This window comes from Hordeum vulgare, chromosome 6H (genome assembly GCF_904849725.1).
Source record: "Hordeum vulgare subsp. vulgare chromosome 6H, MorexV3_pseudomolecules_assembly, whole genome shotgun sequence".
Lineage (NCBI taxonomy): Eukaryota > Viridiplantae > Streptophyta > Magnoliopsida > Poales > Poaceae > Hordeum > Hordeum vulgare.
In genome coordinates, this window is record NC_058523.1 from 335772410 (window position 1) to 335792261 (window position 19852).

Consider the following 19852-nt stretch of genomic DNA (forward strand, 5'->3'; position numbering starts at 1 on the left):
TTCCCATTGCAAAGTACCGAATCGATGAGCAACATCCATAAGGGAAAAGCATGGTCATAAAACACCAAAGAAATTATCATGAAAAGGCGAATAAGCAAAGAACATAATTATACAATGCAAATTAACATCACTCTTGGCAAGCTAGTAGGGGAACATATCATGACTAGACTGCTCACACGACACTTCACATATGCAAAGATGAATGCTCAACAACTCCAACCTCGGCTCTAGTGGCGCGGATGGCACGAACACTGGAAGACCTCCGACTCCTCCTCGTCTGATCCTGAGTCAGAGTCTGAACTGATGATGTTGACCTCAATCTCCGGAGTAAAGGCTATGCGGCGACACTGACGAGACGATCCTGCTTCCGAAGGAGCACAATGCCTCAGCATCGGGGCAGCAGGAGTGGCAAGGAGTGAGGCCCACTCGGAATGAGTCTCACGGCGACTGCCAGGCAAAGTGCATGGCGGTGCTGAAGAGCTAACTGGGATCTCAAATCCAGGTGGTGGTGGAACTGGTGGTGCATCTGAGGGTGGAACAGAAGGCTGGGGTGGGGTGGTACTGCCGTTGCAATGACAAGTGCCGCCCGAAGATAGGATAGCTCCTCAGCCAGGGACACGATCGTATGATAGCTGGCGCTAACATAGCGAGACAGCACAACAGTCACACGGTCACATGTCGGGTCTACGGGAGCAAAAATGACTCGCCCTGTCAAAGGCGACAAGGTGGGGTAATGGAAGAAACCTGGATGAGTCTGCATCTCCACCTCGTGGTAGCGCAAATCGGTGAGAGCCTCCACTACAGCAAACTGAATTGCCATCTCTGGAGTAGAAGTTGTTCCGCCCTTAGTAGAGCGAGAATAGCTGCCAATATCCGAGCTGACAACCAGGTAAGCCTGAGAATGGAACTCGTACATAGACTCGGCAAGATGCTCCCGAAACACCTGGTACACTGGTTCCTCGCCATGCGGGTACAGTCGAAACCAGACGTTCTGCAGAAGTGGTGGAAAGGGGGATGGTGCAGGATCATACTCGAAATGATACGGAACTGGTGCCATCTACACTCACAAAGCCAAAGGTTAGTAAAACAATGAATCAGGATGCATGCCATGCAACAATCAAATGCAGCATTCAAGTGCAACAAGCAAATGCATACTCACGACCCTATACTACCCGTTGTGCTAACGCGGTGACTAGGGTGTCCTACAGTCAGCGTGTCTCTGATACCAAGCGTTGTGGCACTCTGATTCAACGAATCGGATTACTAGTGTTTCCAACCCAGAGAACATGTCTTCTGGAAACACTCGACAACTTGGCACAGAACTGAACTAACTTTATTGATAGCATAATGTTACAAGAGCATATCTTACAATGATAGCGAGGCCAAAGGCACCCTTGGTGCAGCACAATATCTACATTATTTATGAGACATACCCTGGCCTCAAAACTACTAAGTACTTCTACGGCGTAGCGGAACATAGCGTCAACTCCCTACACAGGGACACTACTGTGGACAATTCCTAGTACGCATCATCAGGAACTCCGTCCTCGACTTCTCCTGCAACTGGCATGATACGCAAGGTGAGTACTTGGATTGTACTCGCAAGCTCATAATAACCAAGCAACGCAGCAAACAATAGCATGGCAACAAACTAAGAATAATACTACTTGGCTTCATAACATCCACTTACTCTTGTCTGGGGTTATCTCACAACCACCGCATTGCTTATCAAGCATCTCCACTCGACTGGAGAGTTCTTCCATCATTCCTAACATCCACACGGGTGACCATCTACTGAGGTCTGGTAGGGCTGTCCGTTACCGTGGACATGGCTATTCGAATAGTTTTGACACTCTGTAGAGGTTGCACACTTTACCCACACTATGGAGCACTGACCTCGTGATCCCATTCGGGTGGACGAGAATTGCTCCAACGAGACTTGCCTGACCCGTGACTCTCTCATCATATCCCCGACAACCACTCCCTTCCGGAGTCCTGCCCTGGGTGGCCCTGTGTACTCATGACACCTGCCACCGTCATGGCCAAAAAAAACTGTCACAAACGGGGACGGGCCCAACTCAACTTAACTGGGCTCACAAGGTTATCACCGCCCACCGGGCCAAGGTGGCACGCGTGCATAACCCTCCCTATTTGGGGCATATCGGTGAGAGATCACGCGGACAGCCCAAGTCACGACCTTCCCTTACCGACAAGAGGTGGTTGTACGATTATGCCCGGTCAGATGACTCATGATCATCCACCATATCATAGTAACCATAGTAATTCATAATCATAAGCATATATCTCTATATGATGATATATTAAATGATTATTTCTTAGCAAGTTAAGCAAGTAAAATGCATGAATATGTGAGCTATGCTATGCAAAACTACATCGCATGGATATGATTGGTTGCCTTGATCAGTGGGGTTGTTCAAACACTCCTGGTCTTCAATGTTTCCCTCTGAAAAATGTGTTTGAAATAGCAAAAGAAAAGGAAAAGCATTAAATACCTTTTTATTAACCAGAAATTCTATGAGTGTGGGAAAAATACCAAAATTTACCAGATTGTAAAGCATTTCAATACCAACCCAATGCAAAAAGAATCAAGTGATTTGGACTTGTAAACAAAAAGATTTAAATGGTCAAAGTTTTTTTTTAAATCTGATATAAATAAAAGAAATAGAAATCCTGGGGGGCCATGTCGAAGGCGTAAGGTGGAGGGGCGCCTCCACTTAACGCTTGGGCCGCAGGCCGCAGCCACTGGCAGGTGGGGCCTGCCCCTTTTAAACAGAGAGGGAGGAGGGGGAACACAGGAGGGCAGCTCACCGGCGACGCTCATCGGCTATAGAGACGGCGGCGAGGTTGGGAGATGACGGGAATGGATCGGGCGGTCGACGACGGTCGTCCCTGTACCCGTAGCTCCTTCGGAGGTGGACGGACAGCGTCGCCCCTTCTTCTCCAGTAGGTGGAGGCTACGGTGGTCGTCGACGGCGATGGTTCCGGCAGGGATTCACCTCACCGATGGCTCGAGGAGCACTAGAGGGACCCAAGGAACACACTGGTGGCCTTGGATTGGACTGGGGACGGGCGGAGGATACTGGCGATAGAGGGGATTTGGCGGCGGAGCTTGTCGCCGGAGTTGAGGTAGACGAGCTCCCAGCTCTTGCTGGGGGGTCTCTTGGGCTAATCCAGAGGTGGAGGAGAGGGGTGGGAGCTAGGAGGGGTTCGGGCAGCGCCTTAAATAGTACAACGACGAGCGCTGCCGAGCTCTCCCGAAGCGGCGAGGCTCGGGCTTGCCACTGGAGCAAGGACGGCGAGCTGGCTGTCGTGGTGTGGTGGTGAGATGATGGAGGAGGTCAGGGGAGCGACGGGACAGGTCCGAAGCCATTAATGGCGTGCGGACGACCACAGTGGCCAAAGCCCTCTGTGTTGCCCGTGGCGGAGCTTGGCCGGGAGCGACGACGCCCTTCCCCGGCGAACCAGAGGGTTCGGGAGGTGCCACGCAGCTCCCAGGGACCTTGTCGGCGCTTCAGACAAGGGGGGCAGCGATTGACGGCTCGGGACGGCTCGGCTGTCACTGGAGCTGCGCAAAGCGCGCTCTGTGGCATGCCATCACCGTGGTGACCATGGTTACGGCCACCCTGATGCCACGCAAGCCTTGAAACCTTGTCTATTGCGTCGACCGGCCTTCCACCAGTCACCATCCATTGCTTGCTTGAGCATACAAGCTCTGTCGGGACTAGGAACATCATCAACAGGTTCTGCCAGCAGACATTGGGAGGTTCTAGAGCTCAACAGGGTTGGGATTAGAGGAAGATAAGATGTCTAGTAGAATTAGCTTAGAAAAGACTCTAAACTGGCAAAATTGGCAAGGTTTGAATATCAAATGAATATGGTTCCTTTGTAAACCACCTTTCTGGTCCAGAACACAAATGAGCTCCTAGCACTCAATTGCAAGCTTTGCTACCAATTTCTTTTGGTGGGGAAGTGTCATTTGGTAGTGCACACATGCCCAAATATTTGTAGCTCCATTGTGCACTCCTAACTAGCACTTCCTTCACAAAGGTCATGTTTTAGCAGAAACTTAGCAGAGTGTCTTTGCTCAAAATTTGTACTAGACCATGGGATGGTTTTACATATTGGAACCATATATGATCCCTAGTAACTACAGGAATTTATTGGGAATTTTTCAAAACAGGAATCATAGGGCTGCTTCAGAGAGGGATAATTCTGGTGAGATAATAAATAATTATTCTGGCCATAATTATCCATTGGACAAAGAAATATTTTTGAATATTTTGAAATCATATGGCATTGAGAAGATGTTGCAAATGTATTGGGTCTTACAGCTCATCCAAGCTATAGGTTGCTTCACAACCCATAGTGATGGCATAATTCCCAAAATAGAAAAAGAGAATTATTTGATGAAATAAATATTGCAACTAAATCTCATAAAGGTTTTAGTAAGAAGCAAATGGTTTTGGGTTGTTTGAGACAAGAAATCAGAAATGTTCATAATCCCACTTGCTTTGAGAATTTGAAAGTCTACCAAATTGCAAGTGATCTTCAAAATATTTTAAAAAGAAAAGGTTTGAAAAATCAGGTGTTACAGTTTGATCTTACCACATAAGACGTCAGCATCTCTGATAATACCAAGTGGTGAAATAGTATTTCTATCGGCAAGCTTAATAGTGACATCAATGTCCTCAATCTCAGCAAGTGCAATATCATTCGTGACTTTTTGATATAAAGTAAAAGAAATAGCACTTATGCTAGCACCCACATCACATAAACCGTGATAGCAATGATCTGCAATTTTAATAGAAATAACAGTCATGCCAACTACGGGTCTATTTTTATTCTTAAGATCAGGATTAGCAATTATAGCAGAATTATTACAGAAGGAAATAACATGTTCATCCAATTCATCAACTAAAGATCTTTAACTAAAGCCATGCTAGGTTCAACCTTAATTTTCTCAAAAGGAGTAGGTGTTCTAACATAACTTTTCCTAACTACAGAAGAAACCTTAGACTGCTCTTTAATTCTAACAGGAAAAGGTGGTTTCTCAAAATAAGTAGTAGGAACAATTGGATCAACATTGTAGACAATATTTTTCTCTTCTTTAATCTCAGGAGGTTTTTGCTTAATTGCTATATGAGGATGGTATTTAAACAACTTCTCCTTTGGAAGAGCAACATGACCAACAAAAGATTCATAAAAACATGCTACTATTTCAGAGTCAAGTCCATACTTGGTGCTGAAATTCTGAAAGGCATTTGTTTCCATAAAAGATTTAATACAATCAAACTCATGATTTATACCTGATTCATTATCTCTGTCAATCTCCAAATCCTCATGGTTGTGCTTAATATTTTCAGGAAAACCCCATTTAAATTAAATAGTCTTCTTCAATAAAGAACGAGTTGAAGAATAATCAAGCATATTTCGATCATTATTTGAAAGTCGAGCATAAATTTTTGAAGAATTATTTCTTTTGAGAGCTCATGATTGGGGCATGTATGAAGCATATAATTGAGCCTCCCCCAATCTTGAGAAATAATTTCTCCTTCACGAGGCCAGAAGTTATAAATATAATTCCGATCACGATGAACCAAATGCATAGGATAAAATTTCTGGTGGAACTCCAATTTCAAATGATTCCAATCCTATGTGTCAGTATCATCACATAGCCTATACCATGTCAATGCCTTTCCCTCAAATGATAAAGGGAACACTTACTTCTTAGCCTTGTCTCCAGATAAACCTGCAAGCTTAAACAATCCACACATTTCAGCCACATAAATTAAGTGCATATGAGGATGTTTAGTTCCATTGCCTGCATAAGGATTAGCTAAAAGTTTCTCAAGAAGACCAGCAGGAATTTCATAAGCAATATCTTCAGTAGCTTTAGTAGGTGGTGGACAGGAAACTCTAGTGGTTTGCGGTCGAGGTGAACATACCCTGACCAAGCCTCTCAAAGGATTACTTTCCATAGTGACAACTAGCAATAAATTTCAGCACGTAACAAAAATATTTCTTTACCAATTTCCACTCACCTAAGCCACTTAACTCCCCAAAAACAGTGCCAGAGAAGAGTCTTGATGACCCCCAAGTATATGGGATCAATCATAGTGCTTCCGATAAGTAAGACTGTCGAACCCAACGAGGAGCACAAGGAAATGACAAGTGGTTTTCATCAAGGTAGTTTCTGCAAGCACTGAAGCAAGTGGTAACAGATTGTTTGGTAGAAAGATAATTTGTAACGCGTAACTAAAGAAAAAGTAAATTTAGTGTAGAAAGATAGCGCGATCCTTTTGAGTGCAAAGGACAGGCCTGAACATATTCTTTTGATTTGTGTTCGCTACTTTGATGATTTGATATGTGGGTGGACCGGTGCTTGGCTGTTGTTCTTACTTGAACAAACCTCCCACTTATGATTACCCTCTCTCGAAAGCATCTGCACCTACGAATAGAGAACTGAGCCAAAGTCTAACTATAGCAATAAATGTTTGGATCCAAATCAGCCCCTTACGGAATAGTGCATAAAGTGTGGTTTAAGCTTTTATCACTCTAGTAACCCATCATCTAATTATTACTCCACATTGAGTAACCATAGGCCCATGAATGGTGAAGTGTCATGTAGTCGACGTTCACATGACACCACTAAGAGAATCACAACATACATATCATCAAAACATCGAACGAATACCAAATTCACACGATTACCTATGACAAGACTTCTCACATATCCTCAAGAACAAAAGTCACTACTCACTCATCATCATGGTGTTCAAGATCAGAGGGGTATTGAATAACATAAAGGATGTGACCATTTAATATCTCAAGAGACAAACCAACTAGCATCAACTACGATAAGTAATCAACACTACAAGCCAATCACAGGTACCAATCTGAAACTCTAACACAAAGATTGAATACAAGAGATGAACAAGGGTTTGAGATGAGATGGTGTTGTTGATAGTGATGACGAAGATTGGTCCCGCCATGATGAGAGGGTTCTTGGTGATGACGAAGGCTTCGATTTCCCCCTCCTAGAGGGAAGTGTCCCCGATGGAATCTGCCCGGGGGAGAGAAAAAGTGATCCTCCTCTAGTTCCACCTCGTGGCGGTGGAGCCTCGTCCGGAAATTCCCTCCATAAAAGTTTTAGGGTAAAATGACTTATATACCAGAAGGAGGAGGCTAGATGGGGCTCCACACAACATTAGGGTGCCCCCCGGGGGGGCGTCCTGGTGCCGTGTGGGCACCTGGCTTGCCTCCTCCAGTGGATATTTGGCCCTGTATTTTTTATATATTCCAAAATAATTATCCATGAAATTTCATCCCATTTGGAGATGTAAAGAATTGGTATCTCTGTTGTAGCTTTTTCAGGCCCTGAAATCCAGCTGCCGGCATTCTCCCTCCTTGTGTAAATCTTGCATATTAAGAGAGAAAAGGCATTAGAAATACTCGATGAAGTGTTATATTGATCAAAAACTTTACAAATAGATGCAATAAAACATGATGCAAAATGAACGTATCACCAGCCGACCCCAAGAGGCACATGCGCCCAAGGGTAGGTGGGAGGAAGTGCCTTGGTGGAGGAGCACTCCTCCCTAGGATGTCCACCTCCCATGTGTGAGGAGGACTCCTCCCTAGTTCGGCCGAACTCTCTCTCCTTGGAGGAGGGGCCAAGGCTAGCCCTACCTACCCTTACTCCCATAAATAGAGAGGGAGAGGGAGGCAGCCAATACACAATTCCTTGGCGACGCCCTACCTCTCTCTCTCGTAGTAATTCTCCACCATATCAATCGCAGCAGTGCTTGGCAAAGACGTACTGAAATTGCAGCACCACCTTCGCCACCACGTCATCGTGTTGCCGGAGTACTCAACCTCTACTTCACCATTGCTTGCTGGATCAAGGAGGTGAAGGCGTCATCGAGTTGTACATGTGCTGAACGTGGAGGTGACGTTCGTTCGACACTAAATCATGAATGGATCGCGTGATGGATCGCGATTGTATTGCAAAGATGTTTGACTACATCAATCGCATTATATACGCTTCCGCTTAGTGATCTACATGGGTATGTAGATGCACTTCCCCCTCTCGTAGATGTTAGTCTCTATAGATTGATCTTTGTGAGCGTAGGATTTATTTTTTGTTTCCAATGCGACATTCCCCAATACTCGCATCATGCGCTAGGTCTATGTGTGGATGAAATCACGAGTAGAACACAAAGGAGTTTGTGGGCATTGACATTCAGATTGCTTCCCTCCTTAGTATTTTCTTGCTTCAGGTGTATTGTAGGATGAAGCAGCCCGGACCAACTTTACTCGTCCACGTACGAGAGACCGGTTCCGTCGAGTGACATGCAAATTTTTACATAAAGATGGCTGGCGGGTGTCTATCCCTCCCACTTTAGTTGAATCAGATTCGATAGAGGCGGTCCTTGTGGAATGTTAAATAGCAACTTGCGTATCACCGTTGTGGTTTTGCGTAGGTAAGAAGAGTTCTTGGTAGATACCCATATCAGCCATGTAAAACATGCAACAACAAATTAGAGGACGTCTAACTTGTTTTCACAGGGTATGTTGTGATATGATATGGCCAAACACATGATGATATATATTTGATCTATCAGATGATCATGTTGTAATAGTTAATATCGACTTGCATGTCGATGCTACGGCAACCGGCATGAGCCATAGGGTTGTCTTTAATTATTGTATGACCTGCGTGTCAATCCTGAAGCTCTATGTAATGCTTTACTTTATTGCTGAACGGTAGCAATAGTAGTACAAGCATGGTTGGCGCGACAACCTTGCTGGCAACACAATGATGGGGATCATGGTGTTGTGCAAGTGATGATGGAGATCATGTGGGTGCTTTGAAGATGGAGATCAAAAAGAACAAGTTCATGGCCATATCATGTAACTTATGATTTGCATGTGATGTTAATCCCTTTTATGTACCTTGTTTTGCTAAGGACGACGGTAGCTTTATAAGGTGATCCCTCACTAAAATTTCAAGATAAAATTGTGTTCTCTCGGAGTGTGCACGGTTGCGACAGTTCGTCGTTTTGAGACACCACATGATGATCGGGTGTGATAGACTCTACGTTCACATACAACCGGCGCAAGACAGTTTTGCACACACGGAACACTCAGGTTAAACTTGACGAGCCTAGCATGTACAGATAAGGCCTCAAAATACAAGAGACCGATAGGTCGAACATGAGTAATATAGTAGATACGATCAACATGGAGATGTTCACCATTGAAACCACCTCATCTCACATGATGATCGGACATGGGTTGGTGTATTTGGATCATGTCACACTCGAACAACCTGAGGGATGCTGAGTTGAGTGGGAGTTCTTATGTAATATGATTAATTGAACTCATTATCACGAACATAGTCAAAATGTCTTCGCAAATTATGTTACAGATGATTAGCTTGCGCTGTAGCTCCCCTGTATTTTTATATGTTCCTAGAGAAAAACTAAGTTGAAAGATGATAGTAGCAATTATGCGGACTTAGTCCATAAACTGAGGATTGTCCTCATTGCTGCATAGAAGGCTTATGTCCTTAATGCACCGCTTAGTGTGCTACCCCAAGCTACTGAGCTTCATGATGAACTATAGCATACGAGGGATGTAGAAGATGATCCCCAAGCTATTCCCAATGTTTGACACCGCGAAGGTAGAAATCAAGAAAGAGCATCAAGTGTTCATGGTGAGTAAAACCACTAGTTTCAAAAGCGGTGAGGGAAAGAAAAGAAACTTCGGGAATGATAAGTGAGTTGTCACTCCAATGAAGAAACCCAAGGTTGAACCCAAACTCGAGACTAAGTGCTTCTATGATGAGGGGAATGGCCACTGAGGCGGTACTTCCCTAGATACTTGGTAGATAAGGAGTCTCGCAACGTCAACAACAGTATATTATATATACGTGTTATTGATGTGTATTGTAGCACCTGGGTATTGGGTATCGGTTCAATTGCTAAATATTGGTAACTCAAAATAAAAGCTACGGAATAAACGGAAACCAGCTAAATGCGAGGTGACGATGTGCGTTGGAAGTGTTTCCAAGGTTGATGTGATCACCATCGCACACTCCCTCTACCTTCTGGATTAGTGTTGAACCTAAACAAATGTTGTTTGCGTTGAGCATGGACATGGTTACATCATGTTTTTGAAATACGCTTATTCATTTAAGTATGAGAATAATGGTTATTCTGTTTACATGAATAATACATTTAATGGTCATGCACCTAATGTGAATGGTTTATTGAATCTCGATCATAGTAATACACATATTCATAATATCAATGCCAAAAGATACAAAGTAGTAATGATAGTACAACTTACTTGTTGCACTGCTTCTTAAGTCATGTTGGTATAAAACATGGATCTTCGGACTCACTCATGCTGATGGATCTTTGGACTCACTCATTTTTGAATCGTTTGAGACATGCGAACCATGTCTATTGGTGTAAACCCATGAATAAACTCCATGCAGATGGATCCTTTTGGACTCACCTGATTTTGAATCACTTGAGACATGCAAGCCATGCCACATGGGCAAGATGACTGAAGGCCTCGTTTTCTACTGAGATGGAACGAGCAAGTAACTTATTGGAAATAATACATTTTTATGTGTGCAGTCCAATGAGTGCTAAAGCACGCAGTGGATATCATTATGTTCTTACTTCACAGACGATTTGAGTGGATATAGGTGTATTTACTTGATAAGTCACAAGTCTGAAATATTGAAGAGTTCAATTATTTCAGAGTGAAGTTGAAGATCGTCATGACAAGAGGATGATATGTCTCTCATATGATCGTAGAGATGAATATCTAAGTTGCGAGTTTGGTATACATTTGAGACAATGTGGAAATTGTTTCACAACTCATGCCGCCTGGAACACCATAGTGTGATGGTGTGTCTAAGTGTCGTAGTCGTTCCCTATTAGATATGGTACATAATATGAGGTCACTTATTGATTTACCACTATTGGTTTAGGGTTATGCATTAGAGACAATCACATTCAATTTAAATAGAGCACCATTTATATTCGTTGAGATGACACCGTATGAACTATGGTTTAGAGAAACCTAAGTTGTCGTTTCTTAAAGTTTGGGGTTATGATGCTTATGTCAAATTGCTTTTAGCCTGATAAGCTCAAACTCAAGGCGGATAAATGCATTTTCATAGGATACCCAAAAGAGTTGGTTATACCTCCTATCTCAGATCCAAAAGCAAAGTATTTGTTGCTGAAAAACGGGTCCTTTCTCGAGAAAGAGTTTCTCTCGAAAGAATTGAGTGGGAGGATGGTGGAACTTGATGAGGTTTTTGAACTGTCACTTCAAATAGAGTGTAGGAGGGTACATGAAGTTGTTCCTGTGGCGCCTACACCAAATTAAAGAGGAAGCCAATGATGATGATCATGAAGCTTCAGATCAAGTTACTACCAAACCTCATGGGTCAACAAGGACACGTACTGCTCCAGAGTGGTACGGTAATCCTAGCTTGGAGGTCGTGTTGTTGGACAACAATGAACCTATGAGCTATGGAGAAGCGATGGTGGGCCCGGATTCTGACAAATGGCTGGAGGCCACGAAATCCGAGATAGGATCCATGTATGAAAACAAAGTGTGTACTTTGTAAGAACTAGTTGCTAGTCATAAGGCTATTAAGTACAAATGGATCTTTAAAGGGAACACAGACGATGATGGTAAATGTTTAGAAATCTCGACTTGTTGCAAAGAGGTTTCCGACAAGTTCAAGGAGTTGACTACGATGAGACTTTCTCACCCGTAGCGATGCTAAAGTCTGTTGGAATTTTGTTTGTAGTTGTTGCATTTTTGAATTATGAAATCTTCTAGATGGAGGTCAAAACATTGTTTCCTCGACGGTTTCCTTCAGGAAAGGTTGTATGTGATACAACCTGAATGTTTTGTCGATCCTAAGGATGTTGACAAGTATGCAAGCTCGAGCGATCCTTCTATGGACTGGAGCAATCATCTCGGAGTAGGAATATACAATTTGATGAGATGATCAAAGCTTCTGGGTTTAGTTTATGAGAAACTTGTATTTACAAGAAAGTGAGTGGGAGCACTATATATAGAATTTCTGATGAGTATATGTGGTTGACATAATGATGATCAGAAATGATGTAGGATTTCTGTAAAGCATACACGGTTGTTTGAAAGGAGTTTTTCAAAGGAAAACCTGGATAAAGGTACTTGAACATTGAGCATCAAGATCTATAGAGATAGATCAAGATGCTTGATAAAACTTTTAAATGAATACATAGCATGACAAGATTTTGAAGGAGTTCGAAATAGATCGGCCAAAGAAGGTGTTCTTGGTTGTGTTGTAAGGTGTGAATTTGAGAAAGACTCAAAGCTCGACCACGACAAAAGAAAGAGAAAGGACGAAGGTCGTCCCCTATGCCTTCGCCGTAGGTTCTATATGTAATGCCCCAAGTGTGTAACCTTCCCTTTTTGGAACCTTCTCCATGTGGGTCCACCTTGTCAATGTTATGAGAGAAGTTCAATGCTTATGATTTCATGTGTTGTCATCTTGTTATTCTTCCTTGCATGCATGCATGCCATATCATTTCATCTCCATGTCCTTGTGTTGTTGCATTATGATCTTATGTGGTGGTGTGTGATGTGTAGCTTGTGTGGAGAATGCATGTGATAGTAGGAACAACCTTGTGATTTGCTTAGGTTTCAAAACCATCTTTCCCCCTCTTTATTTCATCTCAAGGTCAAGTTTCACTTGACCCTTTTCTGCTTTAAAAATGTCCCTGATTTAGCTTATGATTGTGGTAAATTTGTGATGTGTTATTGCTATTTCAAATAGGTGTGGAGTTGGTGCAAATAGATACAAAACAGATATAATAAATGCTGTTTTGTAAATATTTAGTTGCCCCAAATATTCATTTTGCATTTTATTCAAATAGGTCATGATTTATCATGTCCAGGGATGTGCTAGTTTTATTTTTAGCACTTATAGTTTTGTAGTCATGTGGCTGTAATTCCAGATTAGTGAAAATCTGAGATTTTCACTAAGTCTGAGAATCTGTTTATATTTTCTTCTCCTGTTGATGAGCTTGTGCAGCTCAATGTGTTGTGATTCAGCCTTAGCTTTCAACTAGAAAGTTGAAGCTTATGTGTTTGTCTAGCTCCCTGTAAATTTTCATTCCATTTGGAGTCCTGTAGATATTGTTTTGGGTGCTGTCAAAATGCTTCAAAGCATAAACAAATAGTGAGAATCTGGAATATTCACTAAGTCCGTGAAATCTGATATTTTTGGGCAAGTTGGCAGCTGTGTAACTATCTGTGTGAAACTCCTTTGTGTGATATTTTTGCTTGTGCTTGTAGTAATCTTGGATAGATACTGCCACATATCTTAGTTGGCATGTTTGGGTGGCTGTAGGTGCTTTGCATGTAGCTCACAAAGTGCTATGATGCTGTTTATGGCAGATTGTGTAGTTTTGATATTTTGATGTTTGTGAGTGCATAGTTGATGGTGTGGTGATAACCACCCCATCCATGCTGGTTTGTTTTATGTCTTGGCAACCTGGAAACACCAGAGTTATGCCATTGGGGTGTGTTGTGATGAATTTGACACGTAGCACTTCATATCTTGCTTCGTTGTTTCCCGTTGATCCGTAGCTCCGTTTGTAATGTTCTTTATATGGTTTTTCATCACTTTTACATGACGCATATGATCATGTCATTCTAATGCATGTATAGATAGCTTAGAGTGCATTTCTGTCCAGGAGCATGTATTTACTTCTCATGCTTGTGCTAGTGATAGAAATAGAGATGCATGCTCACATTCATCTCATGCATCATGTGCTTGTTGCATCTTGAGGTGATGTTGTTCATTGGATGTTATTCTTATGTTGGGTAGCACCAGGATTGGAGAACGAGTACGTGGATTCGGGAGAGTACGTGCAGGACGAACAAGAGCAGTTCCAAGCGGAGGATATCACAGGCAAGATGATATGACCTTGATTCCATATCTAGACTTGTTATGCTAGATTATGTTTCTTCCATCATATGCTCGCTGCCTACCACTGAAATAATTGCGTCCTGAATTGCCATGAACCCAAACACTTATCCCTTCCTAGCAAATCTTGAATGGCTAAGTAGGCTTTGCTCAGCTACTAATGTTAGCGTTGCTAGATGCAGGTGCTTTGCCTCATGTGATAACATGAGCTTGATATCATTATCTTAATTCTGTTATTTAATTAATGCACCTATATACTTGGTAAATAACGGAAGTCCTAGCCTTTTGCCGGGTGCTTTGTTCCGTTATTACTGCCATAGTTACCGGCTACCGGTGTTTGATTCCATATTGATCGCTCCTAACACGTTCGGGGTTGTTATGGGGACCCCCTTGATAAATCGTGTAGTGTTAAGACTTGTCTGCCAAGACCCAACATTGGTTTTAATATGCTAATCACTTAATAATAATCTGCATAGGGAATAGCTACCCCGAGGAATTTAATCAACAACCCGGGCCAGTGCCCCTCATGAGTGTTGGTCCCACCCGAGCGATGTCCGGGGCCCCACTGGTCACCCAGAGGTTTAGCCATCCCGACGTCTAGCTCATCTGTCGTGTCCTGAGACTGAGATACGCAGCTCTTATCAGGGTCGTCGACACGACGGGAGGTCCTGCTAGTCTTGTCTTACCTTAGCGATATATCTTGCGTATAGGAATCTCGGTGAAGCTTTGGTTCTCCCCAGAGTTGAGATTTTCCTCTAAGGAATCCAACGAGATCACGAGATTCGTGATAGTGGATTACTTTGCGGCCTGTGTACGTTTGAGATGGACTAGTTGGAGCACCCCTGCAGGGTTTAATCTTTCGGAAAGCCGTGCCCGCGGTTATGTGGCAACTTGGAATATTTGTTAAGATCCGGTAATAGACAACTTTAACATAAGCTAATTAAAATTGCCAATTGTGTGCGTAACCGTGACTATCCCCTTCAAAGATCTCTCTTCGATCGGGAACACGGTGGTGTTATGATTGACGTAAGTAGGTGTTTAGGTTCACTTAGTGATCATCTATTTTCGACCGCTAGAATAGACCACCTGCAATACATGTTCTGCGTAAGTTAGCCACCATATAAAGCTTAGGATGTTGCAACCTAAATACTCCCGCCTTTCCAACCTAATAACTTGACTAGTTCTGGCACTGAGGTCATAGATTGTTGAGTCCCCGTGGCTCACATATTCCTTCACAACACCAACAGGTTCAGGTACCCTCGAGACAGGTGATCCCAACGGCACGCAGCTGGTGTGGCAGTACGATGAGGAGAACGACCACTTGGACGTGAACTATCCAGTAGATTGAGGCATGGTCGTGATCATGGGCAAGCATGCAGGGTAGCATAGTCATTTCCCTTGTTTTGTAGTCCGTAGCGGAACGACCTTGTTTGGATGCGTGATGTATCTCTGATATATTTATGAGATGGCAATTAAATCCCTTATTGTCATTCTGTTGATATTATGTATGTGCTATGTTACCATGTTTGCGAAATGCTTAGATGCGCTTCTTTCCAATTCGGGGCCTCGTTCCTCAAATCGGAAAGGACCGCATCTTAGTCGTTACACTATAGTATGCCATGATGTGTACCACACTTGATGTTTGCCTTGCCATGAGTTTGTCAAGGGGTACAAGACTGATCCAGGAACGGATCACTGGACAGCGGTCAAGATTATCCTTAGTAACTTGAGGACTAAGGAAATGTTTCTCGATTATGGAGGTGATAAAAGAGTTCGTCGTAAAGGGTTATGTTGATGCAAGCTTTGACAGCAATCCGGATGATTTTAAGTAGGAAACCAGATTCATATAGTGGAGTAGTCGTTTGGAATAGTTCCAAATGGAGTGTGGTAGCAGCATCTACAGTATGACATAGAGATTTGTAAAGAACACACGAATCTGAAAGGTTCAGGCTCGTTGACTAAAACATCTCTCACAAGCAAAACATGATAAAACCCCAGAACTTATTGGGTGTGAATAACATAATGATGTGAACTAGATTATTGACTCTAGTGTAAGTGGGAGGCTGTTGGAAATATGCCATAGAGGCAATAATAAGTTAGTTATTATTATATGTTCCTTGTTCATGATAATCGTTTATTATCCATGCCATAAATGTATTGATTGTAAACTCAAATACATGTGTGGATACATAGACAATACTACGTCACTAGTGAGCCTCTGATGGGCTAGCTCGTTGATCAAAGATGGTCAAGGTTTCCTGGCCATAGACATGAGTTGTCATTTGATAACGGGATCACATCATTAGGAGAATGATGTGATGGACAAAACACAAATTACGAACATAGCGTATGATCATGTCAGTTTATTTCTACTGTTTATTGCATGTCAAGTATTTGTTTCTATGACCATGAGATCATGCAACTCCCGGGCACCGGAGGAATGCCTTGTGTGTATCAAACGTCACAACGTAATTGGGTGACTATAAAGGTGATCTACAGGTATCTCCGAAGCTGAGTTAGTGATGGGGTCTTGTATTACGGAACGAGTAAAGAGGCTTGCTCGTAACAAGATTGAACTAGGTATACAGATACCGACGATCAAATCTCGGACAAGTAACATATCGATGGACAAAGGGAACAGTATACGGGATTGATTGAATCCTTGACATCACGGTTCGACTAATAAAGATCTTCATAGAATATGTAGGATCCAATATGGGCATCCAGGTCACGCTATTGGTTATTAACCGGAGAGTGTCTCGGTCATGTATGCATAGTTCTCGAGCCCACATGGTCTGCACACTTAAGGTATAGTGATGATATAAAGATAGTTGAGTTATAGTGCTGGTTACCGAAGGTTCTTTGGAGTCCCGGATGAGATCCCACATGTCACGAGTATCTCCAAAATGGTCTAGGGGTAAAGATTTATATATAGGAAAGTGCCATTCGGGTTCCAGAATAGTTTCAGGGTTTTTCGATATTGTACCAGGAGTGCCAAAAGGGTTCCGGGGGTCCACCGGGAGGGGCCTACCCATCCCGAGGGCCACATGGGCCTGAGAGGTGGCACACTAGCCCCTGGTGCGATTGGGAAGCTGACCCCAAGAGGCCCATGCGCCCAAGGGTAAGTGGGAGGAAGTTCCTTGGTGGAGGAGGAGTCCTCCCTAGGGTGTCCTCCTCCCTTGTGGGAGAAGGACTCCTCCCTAGTTCGGTCGAACCCTCTCTCCTTGGAGGAGGGGCCAAGGCTAGTCCTACCTACCCCTTCCTCCTATAAATACAGAGGGAGAGGGTGGCACCCAATACACAATTTCTTGGCGGCACCCTACCTTAGTTCTCCACCTTAGTGATTGCAGCAGTGCTTGGTGAAGCCGTGCCAAAATTGCACCACCGCCGCCACCACCATGTTATCGTGTTGCCGGAGTACTCAACCTCTACTTCACCATCGCTCGCTGGATCTAGGAGGTGAAGGCGTCATCAATCTGTACGTGTGCTGAACGCAGAGGTGTCGTCCGTTCAGCACTAGATCGGGATTCATCGTGATGGGATTGCAGGACGGATCGTGATGAGATCGCGGGACGGATCGTAATTGGATCACAAAGACGTTCGACTACATCAACCATGTTATATACGCTTCTACTTAGCGATCTACAAGGGTATGTAGATGCACTTCCCCCTCCCATAGATGTTAGTCTACATAGATTGATCTTGGTGAGCGTAGGATTTTTTTTGTTTCCCATACGATGTTCCCCAATAGTTTCATGTGTATAGGATGTGGTATTGCTAGAGTAATGTTTGCATACCTAGATGGACCATTTTTGTACGTGCCTACATTTTAATATTATTTTCCTTGTTGTTTTTGTCCTTACTAACTAATGTCGCTCAATTTTTTGTTGGATATGGCGCCTTCTCAACCCAACAAGGCAACACTGAAGGGGGGTGGAGGAGAAGGGTGAGGAAGGTGAGATGCCGGGGTGGTGTGAGAAGGTTGCATGGAAGGTGAGAGGATGATTCAGCCGCACTAGAGAGGAAGAAGCAACAGGAGTTCGAAGAATCTCAGAAGCAACAAGACAAAATGACATTTCAAGCTCTCGCTATGAGGAAGAAGATGGAAACTGCAAGTAAGACGGCAGTTGCGCAATGTAAAAGGATTTCGAAGAGAAATGGAAGAAACTTTATGCTATTAACAAGGCAAACAAAGAGAGGGAGAATAAGCTATTCATAGAGAGGGTAGTTCATGAGTATCATCTCATAAGGAAAAGGGGGGATGAGGAAGAATAATAAAGGAATAATAAGAAGGGAAAGGGGCCTTCCTCTACACAATAGAGCAATGTGGTTCTCATCATGCATTTTATTTTGAATCGTCTCGTTGCCTAGATTATGATCTTTGAACTTTTAATTGCTATGGACTCCTCCGTGTGAACTCTAAATTTCTATGGACTCCTCTATTTGTACCCTTAAGTGCTATGTGTTATGTCATATTTGAAGTGTACCACAAAATGTGATTGTACATCATCACTTGGACATTTTCTATCGAAAGCAAAATGCCAAAATGCTTACCATTGCCATGTTTCCTGGAAACGCCAGTCCAGTTGGTGTTCGATGCCCACGTGTAAACACTAAAGGATACCATGGCATTCCCTTAAGGCAGGGTTGGTAGAGCTATGCGGCAGCAACGTTTCTCTATGGGATGGAAACGCGAGGGACTACTAGCATTGTCGGCATACATGGAAACGCCTTTTACCAATGGCAGTCACAAAAATGCCAAGTCCATCGCAGAATGGCACATAGCACATATTTTCACAATAAAATTACAAAATGCAGCTGACATAAAACTTAATAAGGCAAGGAGACATAGTACTAACAAACCACGAGACATAAAACGTAGCAAGTTCACACATTCATTTCTTCCCTCTTTTGGCAAGGAGACACAAAGTTACATGACAAGTTCGGTAAACATAAAGCATCAGTCGTCACTTCATTTCCCCCCTCTTTTTGAAGGCAGCTTCTCCTTGTTTTTGTATCCGTCTGGAGTGCTCTGCCATATTGGACATCGGTTGGTTCTTGAACTAGCTCGTCCTGCTTGCTCTGATGGCTGAGAAGGTTGACTTGGTTGTGGAGCTTCTTCCATCTGCAAAGCCCCGAGCTCCACATGGTCCGTATGCACTTCGTCGTCTGTCTCCTCTTCATCTTCAGCAAGTCATGATTGACTCTTGGTAGCCCGAGCTCCGCTCGAAGATGCACAAGCGGAAGAAAGCACATCCATTCTATACAAAGCACGTGCCCGCACATCCGTGGATGAAGCACCGTGGCAAGAAAGTAAAGCGGCTAGGGTGCTACAATGATTCACGAACTTCTGCACAACGAAAGACACTAAAATGTTAATATGAAAAAAGGGTTACAATGAAAGAAATAACAATTTCATATTAACTAGGCCTCTAACCTGCACAGTACCCCTAACAAGCATGTCTATTTATGGACCAGGGGTGCGGCCAAGCACCACACTACTATCATTGATACATCTCCATAGCTCTGTACCCTGAATAGAATGTATGTGGCACACCATTCAAGAAGAAATGACAAATGTGCATATTTCAAAAGAGAGACACAAGATAAACACATCAGTCGATCATGTAGAGGGCCATAATTTAAGTGTGCTCCAATGGTCTCCCTAATAGAGTTGTCGAATGCACCATCAACAACCTCACTTGGCATTAGGTCAAAGAAATCGACATGAGTCCACGCACCCTTGTGGATAACATTGTACTCTTTTCGAAGCCACTCTAAATGCCTTAAATATGCCGCTTGCTTTCGGTCAGAGGTATC